We start from the raw sequence: 18,220 nt of genomic DNA on the forward strand, positions 1-18,220 counted from the left end.
TATATGTAAATTTAAAACTTAAATGGCAATTCTTTTCATTTAATAGATTTCTGTTGTTTATGTATCTGCTTAACAATATTTTTTCTTGCAGTTTCTTTCAAAACTTTAGTGCCTAATATTATTCCATAAAACAATATGTACTTAATAAATTATGATGACTGTCATAATTCATAAATTATGCTATAACCACTATGTACATGACATCCTTTGAAAAGCAGTAATTTGAGGTTAAGGTGGTTTATTTTGATTATAGCTAAAAGTTTGGAATGTGCTACAGTTTGTCTTTGGGCAAGTCACCCAACTTTTCTGAATCTATTTGCTTCTCTGTAAAACTAGAGAATTGGACTAGATTATCTCCCATATATATTATATATCTTATACTTAGTTATTTACTTATTGTTTGCCATATTATAAAGTGAGCTCTTTGAGGCAAAAACAGTTTGTCTTCCTTTGTAGCCTCATTGTTTAATAAAATGAAAAAAAAGGAGTAAAAGTTTATCAGTTAACTCTCTAAGGTCTTTTGTAGCAGCTATAAGTCTATTATCCTATAACTGCCCATTACAATCTCATTGGGCAGCCAGTGTCTATCATATTATAGAGCAGTGATGGAGTACTGGGTCCTACCCCACTCTCCACCCCAGACCAAGTTTGGTGTCTGTTACCTGTGCTGTGCCCCTCTGTCACATGGAGTGCTGGGTGTGCCTGGCTCCCCCACCTTACCCTACACAGGGGAAGGAGAAAGCACTCCCATTGGACTGGTAGACAAAGGAGTGGGAGATATGAAAAAAAATGGCATCAGGCATGGTGGAGATGAGGAGGGAAGTAGCTCCACCTGAGTCCCTCTGCCTTTCTAGGAATGAATTGGAGAGGTGAGCATTGTAAGGAAGGGGAGGGTGTCACATGTGCCCACAGAGAGCACTCTGTGTGCCATCTTTGGCACCCATGTCACAGGTTTGCCATGACTGTTATAAGGGAATATTAGTACCACTGTAGAGTGATCTTATTCCCTATCTCCTGGAGTATTTTATTCAATTTTGGACATCACTTTTTAAGAAGGGTATTGTTAAACTGGTGAGTATACAGAGTATACAGAGGAGGGAAACTAGATCAGTAAAAGTTCCCGAGTCCCTATCATATGAACATCATTTGAAGGAACTGGGCATATTTAACTTGGTAAGTGAAAACCTAGGGGAGACTTTGGAGGTACCATGATAGCAGCCTTCAGGGGTATGAAGGGTTGTTATGGAACAGGAATTAACGTAGACAAATTAGACTTGAATTAATGAAAGTTTTCACAATTAGAATGAACTACAAGTTGAATGGGCTGCCAAGAGAGGTTTCCCCCCCTTGAAAATCTTCAGGCAGAGGTTAGACAATCACATGTCTAGTATGCTCTAGTGGAAATTCTTTTGCTGTATGAGTTGGACTAGAAAGCTGTTGAAATCTCTTCCAACTCTCAGAATCAATTATAAGTAAATGGAACAATTGCAGTTCCATAGCATCATGAGGCCATACCAAGGAAGCAGGGCATAGTCAATAGAAGCTGTAAGCAATTCAGATGGTTGAATTATAGGTGGCAACCGGGTGAAGGTGGAGAAATTGTCAAACAAAAACAATCCATCTCTCCTTTCAGCTTGCCTTGAAGGCCATCATGGTGGCTTAGAATTCTGGGTAAACTCATTTCTCCTGCAAATCTTGTAATTAAGCCAATAACAGTAACATTACAGAACCTTATAATTAAAAATATGAAGTGTAAAGATGGTTTTGAGGTCTTCTAAGAAGTTATAAATAGGAAATTCTTCTGGGGAGCAAAAGAATGCATTTCTGGTTCAGCATTCAGTATGCCCAGAGGCTGTTTACATATTTTAGAGTGCCTTAGTTTGGATGGGTTCATACTAGACTCCACTAAACTTATGGCAATGTATGGGGGAAGGGAAGGTTGTGCTAGTAGAGGGCAAAACCAAGCTAGAAAGTCTGAGTATGGACCTGAGGAATAGCCTCATAGATAAAGAAATAGAATTGTTATTGTTGACTATGAAGTGATATTTTTTCCACCCACAATAACTCAAGAAGCAGTCTAAAAAGACATAGAGGGATTGTGAGTTGAATTGAAGGAATGAGTACTCCTAATGACTAAATCCTAGGTCTTTTGAATAATTGAATTAAATTACTCTTGATACGTTTTTTTTTAGGAATCTAAAAGGAGATATGTTGAAAAATTTATTAGATTTTCTACATAAAGATCCAATTTTTCCTAATAAAATGTTCTATTGATTTTTTTAAACTTCACTCTCACTTCATGACTTTTCCTTTGCAATAGGATCTATCATTGTGATTAATAAACATTGTAAAACAAAACAAGTCAAGCTGTTGGCCATATACATTTATCTGAAAATATTGCACTTCTACTCTCTTGCTTTTCTGCAATTAGGCTTGATGTGCATATTTCATCATCAGTTTCTTTTTTAGAGATGATTGGTGACTATATTGACCAGAATTCTGAAATCTTTGAGATTTTCCCTATTTCCAAAGTTATTAAATAAATAGTTAATTTAGCTCAGGGGCTCACATCTGGAAGAAACCTGGTGTCCCTCTGATCAGAAGTCAGAGACATCCTCCCAGAACCTTTGTTTAAGAAGAGTGCCTTGACCAGACATCTCATTTGATCCTCAAAACAACCTTTATGATCTAGGTGCTGTTATCACATTCATATGCTATTATTTATATATCATAATTTGTTCTCCCATTTCTCAAAATGATGGGCACCCACTTCTCCTCCTTACTCACCATATTTTTTGCCACTAGAAAAAGAGCTGCCATGATTCTTTTTGTATAAAGGTACAGACTTTCCCTATGAAAAAACCAACATCTTTAACATTTACCACTGGTATCTTGAAAGATAAAATTATTTTAAAGTTTTGGTTGCCTTCTAAGAATTCAGCACTCTAAAGTAGGTGAGATGAAGTGAAAACAAAGACAATTTAACTATCTTTCAGCAAATAGAGCTAAGTTGCTTTACAGATACATTTGATATGTGTACCAGTTGTGGGAATATGTACATACATAGCATTTAATGTGATTTCAAATCCAGTATGCAATGTTTTAGGCTAGTTTTTTTCTAAGTTCTCTGAATCATAGAGCCTAAATGTTACTTCATTTCCCTGTTTCCTCACATTTCCCCAAATTGTATGAATTTCTAAATAATGGCATATGTACTTTTATTATATAAGAATATATGCCATTTGTGGGTCACAGAATTTCTTAGGGATTTAGTTTTTTGTTGGAGAACAGTGATTTTATTCCAAAGGTATCATAGGATGATAGAGATGTTAACAAATAATAATGTACATGTATTAAAGAGAGTGCTGGGGGAGATAACAAGTTTACATGACAATCTCTGCCCTTAGAGTTTACTAAGGGGATAAGATATCAACAGTAGCAACTATACACCAACTATAGTACCCAGAATGCATCCTTCCCATGCTCATAGACTTCATGATTACTACCCCAGTTTCAAGGTAATTGGTTCTTTATGCTTTCACTGATGAGCTTATTGTTTTCCTAGTTAGCCAGAGACCACAAATATTTTAAAACAAAATAACATCTGTAGTAAGAAGAGTTTCAAAATATCATTGACTCCATAAACTTGGGTACTTTCCCACAAATACACACACATAACCAGTGATGAGTCTAAGATATGCATAAGAAGGATGCACATAGAGAGCACATATATAGGGAACATGTGTGCCAGGGTACACTTGTAGGGGCAGTTAGTGCCTCTGAAGTTGTTTTGTGGTTGTTGAGTCATGTATGATTCTCCATGATGCCATGGACCATAGCATGCCAGACCCTTCTATCCTTCACTGTCTCTCAAAGTCTAGTCAAGCTCATGTTTATTGTTTCCATAATACTATCCTAGCCATCATCCTTTGCCATTCACTTTTCCTTTGTCTTTCAATCTTTCCCAACATCAGATTCTTTCCCAATGAGTCCTATGTTCTCCTGTGGCCAAAGTATTTAATTCCTGAAATTATAGGACTATTAGAAGTCTTCTGGTTTTGTCATAATGCTTCTATCCTTGGGCTTTTTCCCTGCCATCTGTTCTATGTCATAACAGCTGGATATTGTTTTCCTGATCTCATGAGGGCTAGTAGTCATTGGGCATAAGGTCTTTGTTGGATCTTGCTCTCCAGGATTAGCTTCTGATCTTCACCTCTTTAGGATCAGCCTCTGATATCTCAATTCCAGTCTGATAAGATATAGAAGTTAGAATCCTTATGTGATAAAAAGCAAGCTAATAGTTTGTAAATAGTACAGAGATCCCTATACCCAATGAAGACAAAGCAGAGTGCTCCAAGATAATATTACCTTTTCTTTTTAGTCCTTTCTTGGGGTCAAGATTTTAGTCCTCAGCTACAAATTTAGTTTTTTCCAAGGTCTTCTTTTAGCATAGCATGTAGGTCAATTTATTTTATATATCATGAAATATATATATGTAAATATATGTACACATATATTTACCAATTACATGCAGTAACAAATTTCCACTCAATTTTTCCCAAGTGATATGATCAAACTTATTTCCCTTCCTTTCTTTCCCTTCGCCTTCCCGGTCATACAAATCAATTTAAAACAAAACATAAGGCAAACTAAGGAAGGTGAGCCATCTTCTTCTATCCTTTTTTATTATGTATTTATTAGCTGCCGTGCCCCATTGCTTTGGTGCTGTGTTCTGACTAATAAAACATCTTAATGTTTCCATGTTCCTATAATAAGGTTCATAGATTTAGACTTGGAAGGAATCTCAGAGGTCATCTTGATTTATCGCCACAATTTTACAGGCTTTCTGGGGTTGAATCCCAGGGCCTCTACCTTCCCACTAAATAAGTACAGCAAGGAGTTCTGCAAGATGGCGTTTCAATTATAGTTAATGTGAAGTAAATTCCTGATGGTAGGAGAGTCCATTTCATACAGCAGATCTATGTATTTCTGTATATATACAGAAGAGAATAGTATAGCTTGACTGAAGTGCCATCTGTGAAGATGGAGGTAATATGAGATAAAGAAGAAAAAAATAGAGTATTAGTAGCCTGGAAACTCTTTAGTGCCAAACAGAGGAAATTAAACTTTACTTATTAGGCAATAGGGAATCACTGAAGAATTTGAATCTTTTTGAACCTAGAAATAGATAGCAATGTAAATCATAGCTGATTCAGAGTTTAGATCATGGCATGACTGTCTGTATGACCATGAGCAATTCCATTTTCCTCAGTGGGTTTCAATTTTCTTATTTGTAAAATGTACTGATAATGGACCATATGGCTTCTGAGGCCTTTTATACTTTTTGATGTTTGTAAGATCTGTGCTCTTCAGTTCTAGATCTCTGTAGTAGGAAGTTCTAGACTAAGTGATCCACAAGATGGTTTGGAGGAAGAAGATATGATTAATGGAGATACTGCAGTAGTCCACATAGGTGCTGTTACTTGGGCCAGTACTGAGATGGGAGTGACAGTGAAAAAAGAGATGGGAATCTAGATTTATAATCGATAGGACTTAATAACTCTCTGGATGTGAGAGATAAGGAGCCATTGGATGCTTTTGTCATGCAAATAGATTCTAAACATATATATGGTATGAATTACTTGTGTAATATTACTATTTCTTTGTATTGTATATTAAATCTGAGTCCATTTCAGTGATATGAGGGGCTTTTAAAGCCTTAGTATGCTTTCTGTAATCAATACATCATCATCAAAATTTGGAGAAGCACTTAGTTGATCATTGGTACCATCAATATTTGGGTGAGAATTCAAGACTCAATATTTTTTTTTAATGATGGAAACTGTTTTTATGTATGATTGGGAAAAAGTAAAACTAAATTTAAGCAATATTTGGGTGATGTCATCCTAACATATTTCAAATTTTTCTTCTCAGTCTTTCGTAGACTTCTGACAAATTGTATTATTTTGTATTTTATATTTGTATTGCATATTAGTTTCATGTAACATGGATGTGCTTTTTATTAGAATAAGCTGCTAGTGATATGTGAACTAAGAAAGGCCTATAAAAGCATTTGAAGTTTGCTTTTCTTGCTTTCCATCAATTTAAGTTGAGGTTTTTAAATAAATCTCATTGCTTTTCTTGCTTTCCATTTTCTAGTGAACAAATGGTTTAAAATGGCATCAATAGAAATCTTAAGTTTTTTATTATCTCTCAAAGTCTGTGGCCACCCCTTGGTTTATGTTTAAAATAAAAATATATCCCCCCAAAAGCCAAGAGTTTACTTGTCAGTGTTTACTTCTTTGGGGGGAAAATGTGGTGAAGTGTTAACTTTGAAACCACATTAGTGCCTGGAATTCCATTATATATCACATTATTTTTTCTCATGTTTATAAGGATGATGGTCCAGCAAAACATGTGAAGTACTCTATTGTAAATACATTTTTCTCTCACTGTTTGGGGGGTTTATCCCATAGAAAGCAATCCCTAGCTATTGTTCGCTTCTGCTAAGATATAGTGAACATAAACAGTAACTTCACCTTTTTGTTTGCTTACAGGGTAGAATTCAACTTTTTTATTCCTGGAAGTTAAAGAAAAGGAAGGTCATTTTAGTGCCTTACTGATAAAGGTAAGATTACAACTATTCTGAAAGAGGGAAGAAGGTTTGTTTTATACACCATTTTTTTAAACTAGCTAGTGCTTTGTGATATGTCAAAGTGAACTTCATGATAACTTATTTTATACAATGAATGGAATGTGTAATTGTGCCTTTAGTTATCAGTAGGTCCACATGAGATAAGAAAATGGAAGTAAATCAACTTGACAAAGTGGTTGTCAATTTGTTACATAATTAGAAAGTAAGCCATGCCTTTCATTTGACATATTGGCTTCCACAGCCAACCTATTCAACAGACATTTATATACTTAAAGCCTTTTGCCAAATATAGATTTATTGCTGATATCCTCCAGTTAACATTGTCCAGGCTAATACAACCTAGATTAAAAAAAAACAATAACATAAATTTAATCCATTAATCTAATTAGCTATGACCTTGGTAAATTTACTTAATTTCTATTTTTCCACATTGGCACAAAGATTTGTTGGACTAGATCTCAGGACCATAGAATCAGAATGGAAAGAAATCTTGGAGATCATTATGTCTAACTCCCTCATGAACTGAGAGAACTTCAGTGACTTGGCCAAGGTCACACGTGTGGTTAGTGGCAGAGCCAGGATTCAAATTAAGTCCTTTGACTCTAAATCAAGAACACTTTCCGTGATCCACATTGCTTCCTAATAATCTTTGTGACAATTAAATTTTTTCTTTAAAATTGATTTTTTTCCTCTAAAACTTTGGCTAATGGTATGAGAAATAGATAGGCAGTTACTAAGAGAGAGATATGACAGAATCCTGGGTAATTTGATATCAGGCCACAGTTTCATTTTCTTTCTCGTACATGAAATGCCTGCTTAGCACTTAACTGTACTATAATTCTTAGGTTGCTCTTTGAGGGACATCTCTGTACTTTTATCATATCATATAGCTCGTTTTAGTTGTGTCTAATTCTTTGGTACCCCATTTGGAATTTTCTTGGCAAAAATGATAGAGAGGCTTGCCATTTCCTTCTCCAGCTCATTTTACAGATGAGGAAACTGAGGCAAATATGATTATGTGACTTTCCCAGATTCAGACTTGGATTTGGGAAGATGAGTCTTAGCACCCTACCCACTATGCCTCTTCTACTATTTTTCATATTGTCTATCCATAAGTGATCCAAAATGTTTAAAACCCTTGAGACTGAGTATTTATAAAGTGTTCAACAGTGAACAAAAATGAAGTTAAAAATAAGGTTCCCAGAGCAATAATCAATTAAGTGTAAAGCAATTGTTTTTGAAACACAATTATTAAGAGACATAATTTTTCTCCATCTGAAATCCCACAAGGTAGGAAGAGAAAAATTTCCATTTGGTGCCTTTTGGATTCATTCTTCTTTAAGGAGCAAAAACTTTACTAATCATGTTTTCACTGCTCCCTGATCATTGTCACTTGTTTTTAATGCAATGTTTTATTTCCTTTTGAGTATTTTCTTGGATTTCCACCTGTTATCTCATTTAATGTATACTAATTGCCTTTAACTGTCTTTCAATTCCATTTGACACTAATGTTTCTAATTGCTCATATTGAGTCATCTTCAGATCTTTTTAAAATCCTTTATCTATTTAGTCTCCAGAACCTGATTTTCTTCCCCTGTAGTAACATTATTTACAAGGATTTCTTCCTCCCCTTTTCCTTTAGTTAACTGTAGCATAATCTCTGCTACAGATTTTCTTTTGACTTAGGCTTTATTATTTTTGCTTTTTCTTCCTTAGTTATCTTGGCATCATTTTGATTTCCTTCAGTACAATAAAATCACAATTTGGACTTCCAGCTGGCTGGTGGTGTGGCAATGTTAACTCTGGTCAATTTTGAAGAGCCATGTGAAAAAAAATAAGGGAGCCAAAAAGAAACAGATGTGCAGTGATTGCAGCTGGGTGTCAGTGGGAGTGTGTGTGTATGTGTGTGTGGGGGGGTGTTGGGGAGTGATGGCCCTTGGAATAAGGCAATAGACAACAGTTGGGAGACTGCTTCTCTTGCTGCTGCTGCTGCTCTTCCCATCCAGAAGTTGATAGCAATTCTTGCTTCCTTCACTCTCAGAGAGAACAGCTCCATTCGCTTTAATTTTTGTATGCACATTTATTTCTACTAAGAAACCAATTAAAAAAAGGCTTTTTCATCACTCTGCATCAATCACTATGTACTGTGATAGGGAACAGTTAGGATCCTCTGGACACATCCTCTGAATAGAGGAGGTAAAAGGCCCCCTGCACTGACAGTATACATTTCTGGAAACAAGTTCTCCATGATAACATAAACTGAACCAAATATATTATGGATGCTTTAAGGACTTTGTCCTTATTGGCTAGTTTCCCTCCTTATAACTGAATTAACTATAGGTGACCTGGAGCTATAGTTAGATAGAAATAATGAAGGTATTTGGAAAGCATCATAAATTGGGCATAAAGGAACAGAATAGTAGTGATAGGGGAGGTAAATTATCTAAATACATTCTAGATCACCATTTTTCTGTCTTTCTCTGTTTTTGAGTCATATATCTCCATCTCTCCCTATCTGGGTCTCACCATCCCTCTCCTTGTCTTCTCTATTCCCCCAATCCCCACCCCACAATTATGCAAGTTCATTGTTCTAAAGGTCAAAGAAGCTACTGGGTAAATTGTATTCTACCTCTCCAGAAGAAGAGTAGGGGAGGAGACTAATTATCAAACCCTGATTATGTGCTAGGTGGTGTCCTAAGTGCTTCACAAATCTTATCTCCTTTGATAAGGAGAAACTGACCAAGGAAGAAGTAAATACTCCCATTTGGAGTTTACAATTAGAGGGAGAATAAAGCAAAGGTTTGGAGAGACTATAAGTAGGATCAGATGGACTAAAATTCTAAATGAGTAGTTGGTCCAAGAGGGCTTTTGGGAATGAAATTCTGAAGCTCCAAAAGGAAACAATTTTAATAGTAAGACAAAAGAGGGGCTATCTAAAGGGATAAACGTGGATACATGTGGAATTCAAATTAGATTTCAAAAGCATGGAACAAGGGAAGATAACATGATATGAATATAAAGGCATGTAGTAATAATTCAGGAAAAGTGATAGGAGAGTCTAACTAAGCTGAGGTTGACAAGGAAAGCCCAAATATAAGAATCTCCTCTTTTTTCTTTGGAGTTGATATACTGGAAAAGGTATAGGAAGACAGACAGTAATGGATCACTCCTCTGCACAAATGGGTTAATAACAAAATAGCAGAATGAAGGAAGTGCCATGTGGTTATAATTTTGTTTGGTTTTTCTCTAACAAAACAAAACAAAAAAGAACACCACTCTTTTGCATTGAAAAGGACAGAAGAAATATGGTTAAAGGGGAGTTGGAATTCAAAATAATTAGATAGGAAGAGCCTAGCAATTCCCTTGTTCAGATTGTCTTTACGTTTTTGTTCTCTAGGATTGCCAAACTACTAGCAACTAATTATTAGTCATAATTGATCGTGGACAATGTCAACAGTACTACAGTATTTGGGATGGGCAAATGTACCCGTTTTTCAGAAAAAGAAAGAGAATAGATATTTTAAACTATAGGGCAGTGAAACTGACTTCTATTCCCGAACATTTGAAAAACAGAGCAAACAGATTCAGGCCACAAACAAAATATGTCTAGGATAAGAAAGTAAGTTGTCATTTGAGGAAAAGAAATTTACATCAAATGTTTGTGAGGAGGGTCTGATATTTCAAATATATAGGGAACAAAAAAATAATCAAGATCCTCTCTAATGAATAAATGGGCAATGGATATAAACAAAGAAACTATAAATTACACACTACAAGTAACCATATGAAAGTTTGCTGCTCAAATCACTAATAAGTGAAATATGCAAAGAATAATCTTGAGGTTTTGACTCATACTTATAAAAATGGCAGTAATGATAGAAGATGGGTATAATAAATGATGGAGTTATGATAGTCAGATTATATACAATTTATGCTGCTGTAAATTGGTGCAACCACAATGGAAAGGAATTTGAAAGGGATGAAAATGACCCAATTTTTTTGATTCAGAGTACCACTGACAAGTATATACCCTAAAGAGGTTAATGATAAAAAAAAAAGATTCCATGTAACCTTAAATATTGAAAACAGTAATTTTTGTAGTGGCAAAGGAATTGGACAAAGAACAAGATAATCTTTGATTGGGAGATTTACAACACTAGGACACATGATTATAATGAAATTTTAATGGACTATGTGAAATGATGAAGAATATTGGGAAGTTTGGAAAGATTCATATGAACTGATGCCAAGTGAAGTAAGTTAAAGTGGGAAAACAACATGCACAATAATGTAAATAGAAAAAATAACAACCACTGCAAATCCTAGAACTAAAAGTTTCTAATTAGTGCAATTGAATATGTTCCTTGGTTTAAAGAACAGGGGAGAAAATTCATCTCTCTGCTTTTTTGTTTATTTGTTTGTTTTTAAATGGTGGGAGACTTGTACATCACATGTGGAATATTATATATATTATCAAAATCATTTATCAGTTGGTTAGTTTTGTTGAAATAGTTTTTCTATCTTCCCTTCCTTTCCTATTCTATTCTTTTTCACAAGACAGAAGAGAGGGAAGTTAGAGGGATTGGATTTAGGATCTTATTGTTGAAGAAACTCCCTCCCTCCACTCATACCAGACACAGATCTTTGAAACTTATGCAATGATAGAGTTGCCTAGAGCATTGTGATGTTAGGTGACTTGGCTTGTGTAATACATTCAGTATGTGTCAGAGGTGGAACTCAAAGCCAGATGTTCCTGACTCAGCTCTCCATCTGCTATGCCATATTGCCTCTCCGAGTTAGGTCAACCAATGTCTCCTCTAATAGAGAATATTGTTTTCTATTTAACATGTTTTCCCACAAAATACCACAATTCTTCTGATTAATTTGCCTTCTTTTTGTTTTTGTTTTTTAAATTTACTAAAATCTTACCTTCCATATTAGAATCAATATTGTGTATTGGTTCTAAGGCAGAAGAGTTGTAAAGGATAGACATTGGGGGATAAGTGACTTGCCCAGGGTCACACAGCTAGGACCTGTCAGAGGCTAGACTTGAACCTAGGACCTCTCACCTCCAGGCCTGGCTCTCAATCCACTGAGTACCCAGTTGCCTCTAATTTGCTTTCTTTTTTAAAAAAGTTTTAAAAATTGTGTGCTTAACCATGAACAAACACGAACATTTCAAGATTCTATAAATGATTGTATAAGAAACTGAGTTCTCTGTGTATATAGATTGATATTAAGTTTAAGAAAAGTAGTACTAAAAGGCAATAAGAAAATTTTGTTTTGTATTCTGAATTATTAAAAAAATTATTTGTTAATGCTTTTCTATGCCTATCAGTAACTACTAACATATCGTCCCATGCAAAACAAATAGGCATGCATATTAGAGTGTGTGTCTCCTTCTGCACTTGTAGTCCATTATCTCTGCCAAGAGGGAAAAAATGTTTCATCATCAGTCTTTTGAAGTTATGATTGGCTACTGTTTTATTCAGAGATCTTTCAAATTTGCATTTTCTTTCATGTTTGTATTGTGTCACCTCTACTTTTAGGGAGTTCTAGTTCCATTAATTTAGTTATTATTAGTTAGCTTTAACAAAGGGATGTTTACTTCAAAGATATTGCAAGAGAAAAAGTATAAGTTTTTCCTCCCAACACCTTTGATGACTCAATGTCCTATCTATCTCTGACTCTGGGAAAAGTGATCTCAGAACAATTTCTATAAAATATTTGTACCACCAAATTCAGGTCCAAATGCAGGATTATTCCCAATCATGAATTATCTCAGCTGCTTCTTGGATGGGTCAGGAAGCTTCTCATTCCTATAGCTGTTAATTCTGAATTAGCATGGACTTAGCTCCCAGACTTTCCACATCCAAACATCTTGCTGGTATAACTTTTGAAACTTATGGTTCTAGGCTCCAGTTCTGCAAATGCTGAGGGAAAGGATTGAGGTCTCTTCTCATGAGACTACATATGGATCTCAAAGGGGGAGATCCAAGGTCTTTAGATAGCATTGTCTCTTATTGGACTCTTGTCAGCAAATGAATCAAACCAACAACAGAGAATCTACCAACAGAGAGTTCTGAAGTTGACCAAAGACTGTAGGGATGCCTCTAGTTTTGGCCAGTCAAAAAAGGCTGCTGTCCACCACAGGTTAGTAGAGAAGAACCAGTTATTCTCCAAATTCTCCCCAAGGTACTTTCATTACATATCATCTTAGATGGACTATCCAGCTTTTTCCACATGTAGGACCACATTAGGGTCACTGACAGTCCCTATTATCTTTATAAATGTAAGTGTTGTCTTCTCCATAAAAAAAGTAAGCTACTTAAGTGCTGTTTGATTTTTCTTTTGTCTTTATATCTGTTTCCAGAACTTAATATAGTACCTGGAACTTAGTAGGTGCTGAACAAATGCTGATCATATATTTATTTATTTTTCCCCTTGTTTTCTGTGTTGCTACAGTCAAAGAATTCATCATCTGGCAAGCCTTTTTTTAAAAGATTGTTTTACTGCAAGAGATATAGCTTAATTCCTTGCTTTTCATTTTTTAAAATTATATGTAGAAAAAAATTTTAACAGCTATCCAACATTGTGTGATTCAAAATTCCCTCTCTCCTCTCTTCTCCTCCATCCTCTTCAAGGGAGTTAATAGTCTGATATAGGTTATATCAATACTGTCATATCACAATACATTTCCATATTCCTGATATTGTGAAAGAAGACATATAGACAAGAAAAATAAGCTCATGAAAGAAATAAATTTTAAAATGGGATGCTTTTATCTGCAATCAGACTTGAATAGTTTCTTCTTTTGCAAATATGGATAGCATTTTTTATGACGAGTGCCTTGGAAACCTTGAAATCTTGAAACCTTTCATTGTTGATAATATTTTAGCTCTTTACAGTTGATCATCATGCAGTATTTCTGTTACCTAGACAGTGTTCTCTTGGTTCTATTCACTTCACTTTGCATCAGTTCATATAATTCCTTCCAGTTTTTTCTGAACTCATTCTGTCACTTCTTATGGCACATTTTTATTCCTTTATAACCATATTCTACAAGCTGTTCAGTCATTCACCAATTTATGGACATCATCTCAATTTCCAATTTTTTGCCAATACAAAAAGAACTGCTAAAAATATTTTTATACAAGTAAGTTCTTTCCCCCTATCTTTGATCTCTCTGGAATAGAGACCCAGTAGTGGTATTTCTAGGTTGAGGGGTATGCAGTTTTATGGCTCTTTTAAAGTGTGGTTCCAGATCATTCTCCACAATGATTGTATCACTTCAGTTAACCTAACACCCCTCCAACACTTATTATTTTCCTGTTTTCTCATATTAGCCCATCAGACAAGGATGAGGTGGTATCTCAGAGTTGGTTTAGTTTGTATTCCTCTAATCAATAGTGATTTGGAGCATTTTCATATGATTATTGATAGTTTTAATTTCTTCCTCTGAGAAATGACTTGGTCATGAGATTTTATTGTTGGCCGGGTTTGAATTTGGGTGGAAAATATAATTCCTTAGTAGGGACAGTCCTAAAAATCTTCCCAGTTTGGTTGAAATGGCTGTGTTATGCCCCACTGACATATATAACCTTTGAGAAATCAAGGCTGTCTTCATATCACTACTGGAGTCAGGCTCCTTTTGAGGCTTTTTTCTGTTTGGTGTTCAAAGCCCTTCATAAAACAGGAACCTTCTAATTTCCAGTCTTCTTATACTTTGCTCCCTACCACAGATTCTTGAATCTATTGACAATGGTCTCCTTGCTCTGCCAAGAATAAGACATTTTATCTCTCCACTCTCAGTATTTTCTATGATTGTCTCCTATTCCTGAAATGCTCTCCCTCCTCATTTCCACTTCTTGGCTTCCCTGGTTTCCTTAAAGTACCAGTAAAAATTCCATCTTCTCAGGAAGCCTTTTTCCAACCTTTCCTTATTAAATTATTATGTGTATATCTAGATCCATATGTGTATATTAGAAATGGAGGAACTATATCTTACTAAAGCATGGTAATATCACTTTTTTCTTTTAAGAACACCTTTTAAATGTTTAAAAAAGGTGGCTTTGTGGAAAGAGAGCCAGTCCCAGACGCAGAAGGTCTTCGGTTCAAATTTGGCCTCAGAATTTCCTAGTTTTGTGACCCTGGGCAAATCACTTAACTCCATTGCCTAGCCCTTACCACTCTTCTGCCTTAGAACCAATACACGGTATTGATTCTAAGATGGAAGGAAAGGCTTTTTTAAAAAAAATGATGACCAAAATTGTAGATAAATTCACATCATTTTGTTCTACATTCTTGGTACTACATTGCTTGCATTTCAAAGCATGATTTAATGGAATTAATCCACTCCCTTGGACTTCTGTACAATGAAAGAAGATAGAACGATCCCTCTTTTGCAGTTAATCCCTCAATTTCTAGGGAAATGGAGGCTGGTACAGGAGTCCTCAGTGAACTGCCACAGATACCTCCAAAATCTGACTTTGAGGGAGACTTTTGAAGAAATTGTTTATTATAGGCTCTCATATAAGTTGCATCATTGTATAAATAAACTTTGCTGATGGAAAAAATAAACATTATATCTGGTAACAGGATTATCACTGAATATACACTTGCAGTTGAAAGCTTTAAGGTTACATTAAAGTTGAAACTTGTTTGGAAAATCTCATCTCCAGCTGTGGGATATCAAATAGACACTCCAGGATAGAGTAACCTCAGCATTTTCATTTCAAGGGTAAAACTACAAAAACATGAATTATTTTTCTTTCTTTTTTTTTAAAGATGTTTTCTTTTCTTCTGTTCTCTAGTTCTTTTTGATACTTTGGGGAATATATTTGCCCCAAAATAGATATTATAGCATCGTGAAATAAGTACTGGACAATCACTGGATCTCATTTGAATGGCTTCTCTGCCACCTAGCTGACCTCAGGCAAGTCACTCTATTAATTAAAATCAATATGATACAGATCGAAGTCAAGGGGTTGAAATGGGCAACTGCTGAGCTCTTTTTGAGCTTTTAGTTGATGATTCCACGAGACTTGGTGGTGATTCTGTGACAAGTGTTGCTACTGTCTTCTTCAGCACAGAGCATATCATTGCAGACCATTGCTTTCTTGTCCATAATCCCACATAGATCCTCCTTAAAATCTCCATGATGTCTCAGACATTTTCCTGGAGACCTTAATGCATTTCTTCTGCATATTGTACTAACAACACTAAAATGGCATGTCTGGTTTCACACCACACGCACACATACATACATACACACATATATGTAACTGACTTTTAGGAAAGGATGAAGCCTTATTTTATGTGATACATTTAGGTTGAAAATCTAATTGACAAGATAGCACGGTGTTTTAGGTGGTTATATAAGACATTTTTTGAGCACCTTAAAATCATTATTTTCATTTTTATCAGTGGGGTGGAGAATATGTCATTCTCAGTCTATTACAATCCAATCCAACATGCATTTTTTGAAGCTCTCTGTGAATTTGGGATACCATAAGCACTAGGGTCTGAGATACGCAGTGAACCTCTTTCTATCAATGCACGTCAGTTTTCAATTTGGGAAAGTTGTCTAGATCATGGAGAGGTTAAGTGATTTACCCTCAGTCAAGCCAGCAGGGGTCAAAGGGAGAATTTGAACCCAGACCTTTTGGAGTCTGTGACCAGCTCCCTATCTACTTTGCCACAATTTCATGCCAGAGATAAAAACAAACAAACAAATAAACAAAATGAAGAACAATCCTTTTCTTCAAATAGTCTATATTCTATTGAGGGTAATATGATAATATGCAGTATGTAAAATAAAATTTGAGGAAGCAGAAAGTATTAACAACTAGCAGGCTCATCTGTTCTAAAATACTTGTAGCAGCTCTCTTTGTGGTGGCAACTGGAAATGAGAGGACACCTATCAGTTGGGGAATAGCTGAACAAGTTGTGGTATGTGAATGGAACGGAATACCTTTTGCCATAAGAAATGATGCCACAATAACCTGGAGAGACTTATATGTGGCAAAGCAAAGCGAAGTGAACAGAACCAGGAGAATGTTGTACACAAAGTAACAACAATAATGTATGATGATCAACCATGACTGACTTCACTCTTAGCAATGCAAGGATCCAGGACAACTCCAAGGGACTCATGAGGAAAAAGGATATCCACTGCCCTAGAAAGAGCAGCCAGAATCTTAATGCAGATTAAGACATACCAGACTTCACTTGATTTGTCTCCATGGATTTTTCTCTAGAGTAAGCAATATGTGTCTTATTTTTCAATGTGACAAACAGAGAAATATCTATTATATGATAACATATGTACAGCCTTAAAAAAAAAAACCTAGTAGGTTGAAGAAAGGTTCCTTTAGGAATTGATGGAGCCTCAGGATTATTTTTTAAAATCCTTACCTTCCACTTTAGAATCAATATTATTTATTGGTTCCAAGGCAGAAGAGTGGTAAGGGCAAAGCAATGGGGGTTAAGTGACTTGCCCAGGGTCACACAGCTAGGATGTGTCTGAGGCCACATTTGAATCTAGGACCTCTGTCCTCTGATCCTCTGGCTCTCAATTCACTGAGCCAACCAGCTGTCCCTGAGGCTAAGGATTCTAAGAGAACCCATGAGGAATAATTACATTGTAGACATCTTTAAAAAAGACAGAAGCAGGAGATAGAATACCAAATTTGGGAAATAGCAAAAAAGGCCAGTTGAACTGATATGTAGTCTGTAGAGGGCACTGATATATAATAAACCAGAATGAATGACCAGTAGAGAAAAGCTTTAATATGAAGTTAACGAATTGGTATTTTATTCTATCAGCAACAGGAGGCCACTGAAGATTGTGGGTTTTAAAATTAATATTCAATAAGTATTATATTTTATGAGATTTTATTTATAACTAAAGAAAAAGAACTACCTAAATCCATCCTGGTCACAAGAGAAGAACGTGTGGGAGGAATCACAGCAAACTTAAATACAATCATGCAAAGGTGAGGACACAGGAAATAGGAAAAGTATTCTAGGTAATACAGAAAGGAGTTTTGGGTAATGTAGTTTTAGGGGTTCAAGAATTTCTAACTATACAAGATTCTTGCTCAGAGAAATATCATGGTCAGAGCTGTGATTTAGGAAGATTTCTTTGATGGTTGTGTGGATGATGGATTAGTGAAAGGTGAGAGTGAAAGGCCTGTTTGCAGACTATTGCGATAGTCTAAGGTTGATGTGTTGAGGATCCGAGCTAGGATGGTGTGCATGTGAATGGAAAGAAGAGAAGGGAAATATGAGATGCTACAAAAAAACGGAATCAGTAAGACTTGCCATTGGATAGTGGGGTTGAGGGAGAAGGAAGTCAAGGATGACAGTGACGAATGATTCAGTGAACCTAATAATATGCCCAATGGAAATAGTGAAGTTTGGAGGAGAGTTGGGTTCAGGGCAGAAGAAAATAAGTTTTGCTTGGGGGCAAGCAAAGGTTGAAAAATATCTGGTTCATTCAGTTAGTGCATTCAGGCATTGGAGAAGGGAGCTTAGGTTAGAGACTGGTGTTAGGTGGGTTGA

The 18,220-nt window shown here is 35.7% G+C and overlaps 1 protein-coding gene across 3 annotated transcripts in view; it reads left to right on the forward strand.

Moving 5' to 3' along the window:
• BMPR1B (bone morphogenetic protein receptor type 1B) overlaps nt 1-18,220 on the forward strand; it is a 519,978-nt gene that overhangs the window by 123,134 nt on the left and 378,624 nt on the right. For all 3 annotated transcript variants that reach the window (XM_056803301.1, XM_007495714.3, XM_056803304.1), the window contains exon 2: nt 6,558-6,628. The gene's annotated coding sequence lies outside the window, so the exon portion shown is untranslated. The remainder of the gene's footprint in view (nt 1-6,557; nt 6,629-18,220) is intronic.

This window comes from Monodelphis domestica, chromosome 6 (assembly GCF_027887165.1).
Source record: "Monodelphis domestica isolate mMonDom1 chromosome 6, mMonDom1.pri, whole genome shotgun sequence".
Lineage (NCBI taxonomy): Eukaryota > Metazoa > Chordata > Mammalia > Didelphimorphia > Didelphidae > Monodelphis > Monodelphis domestica.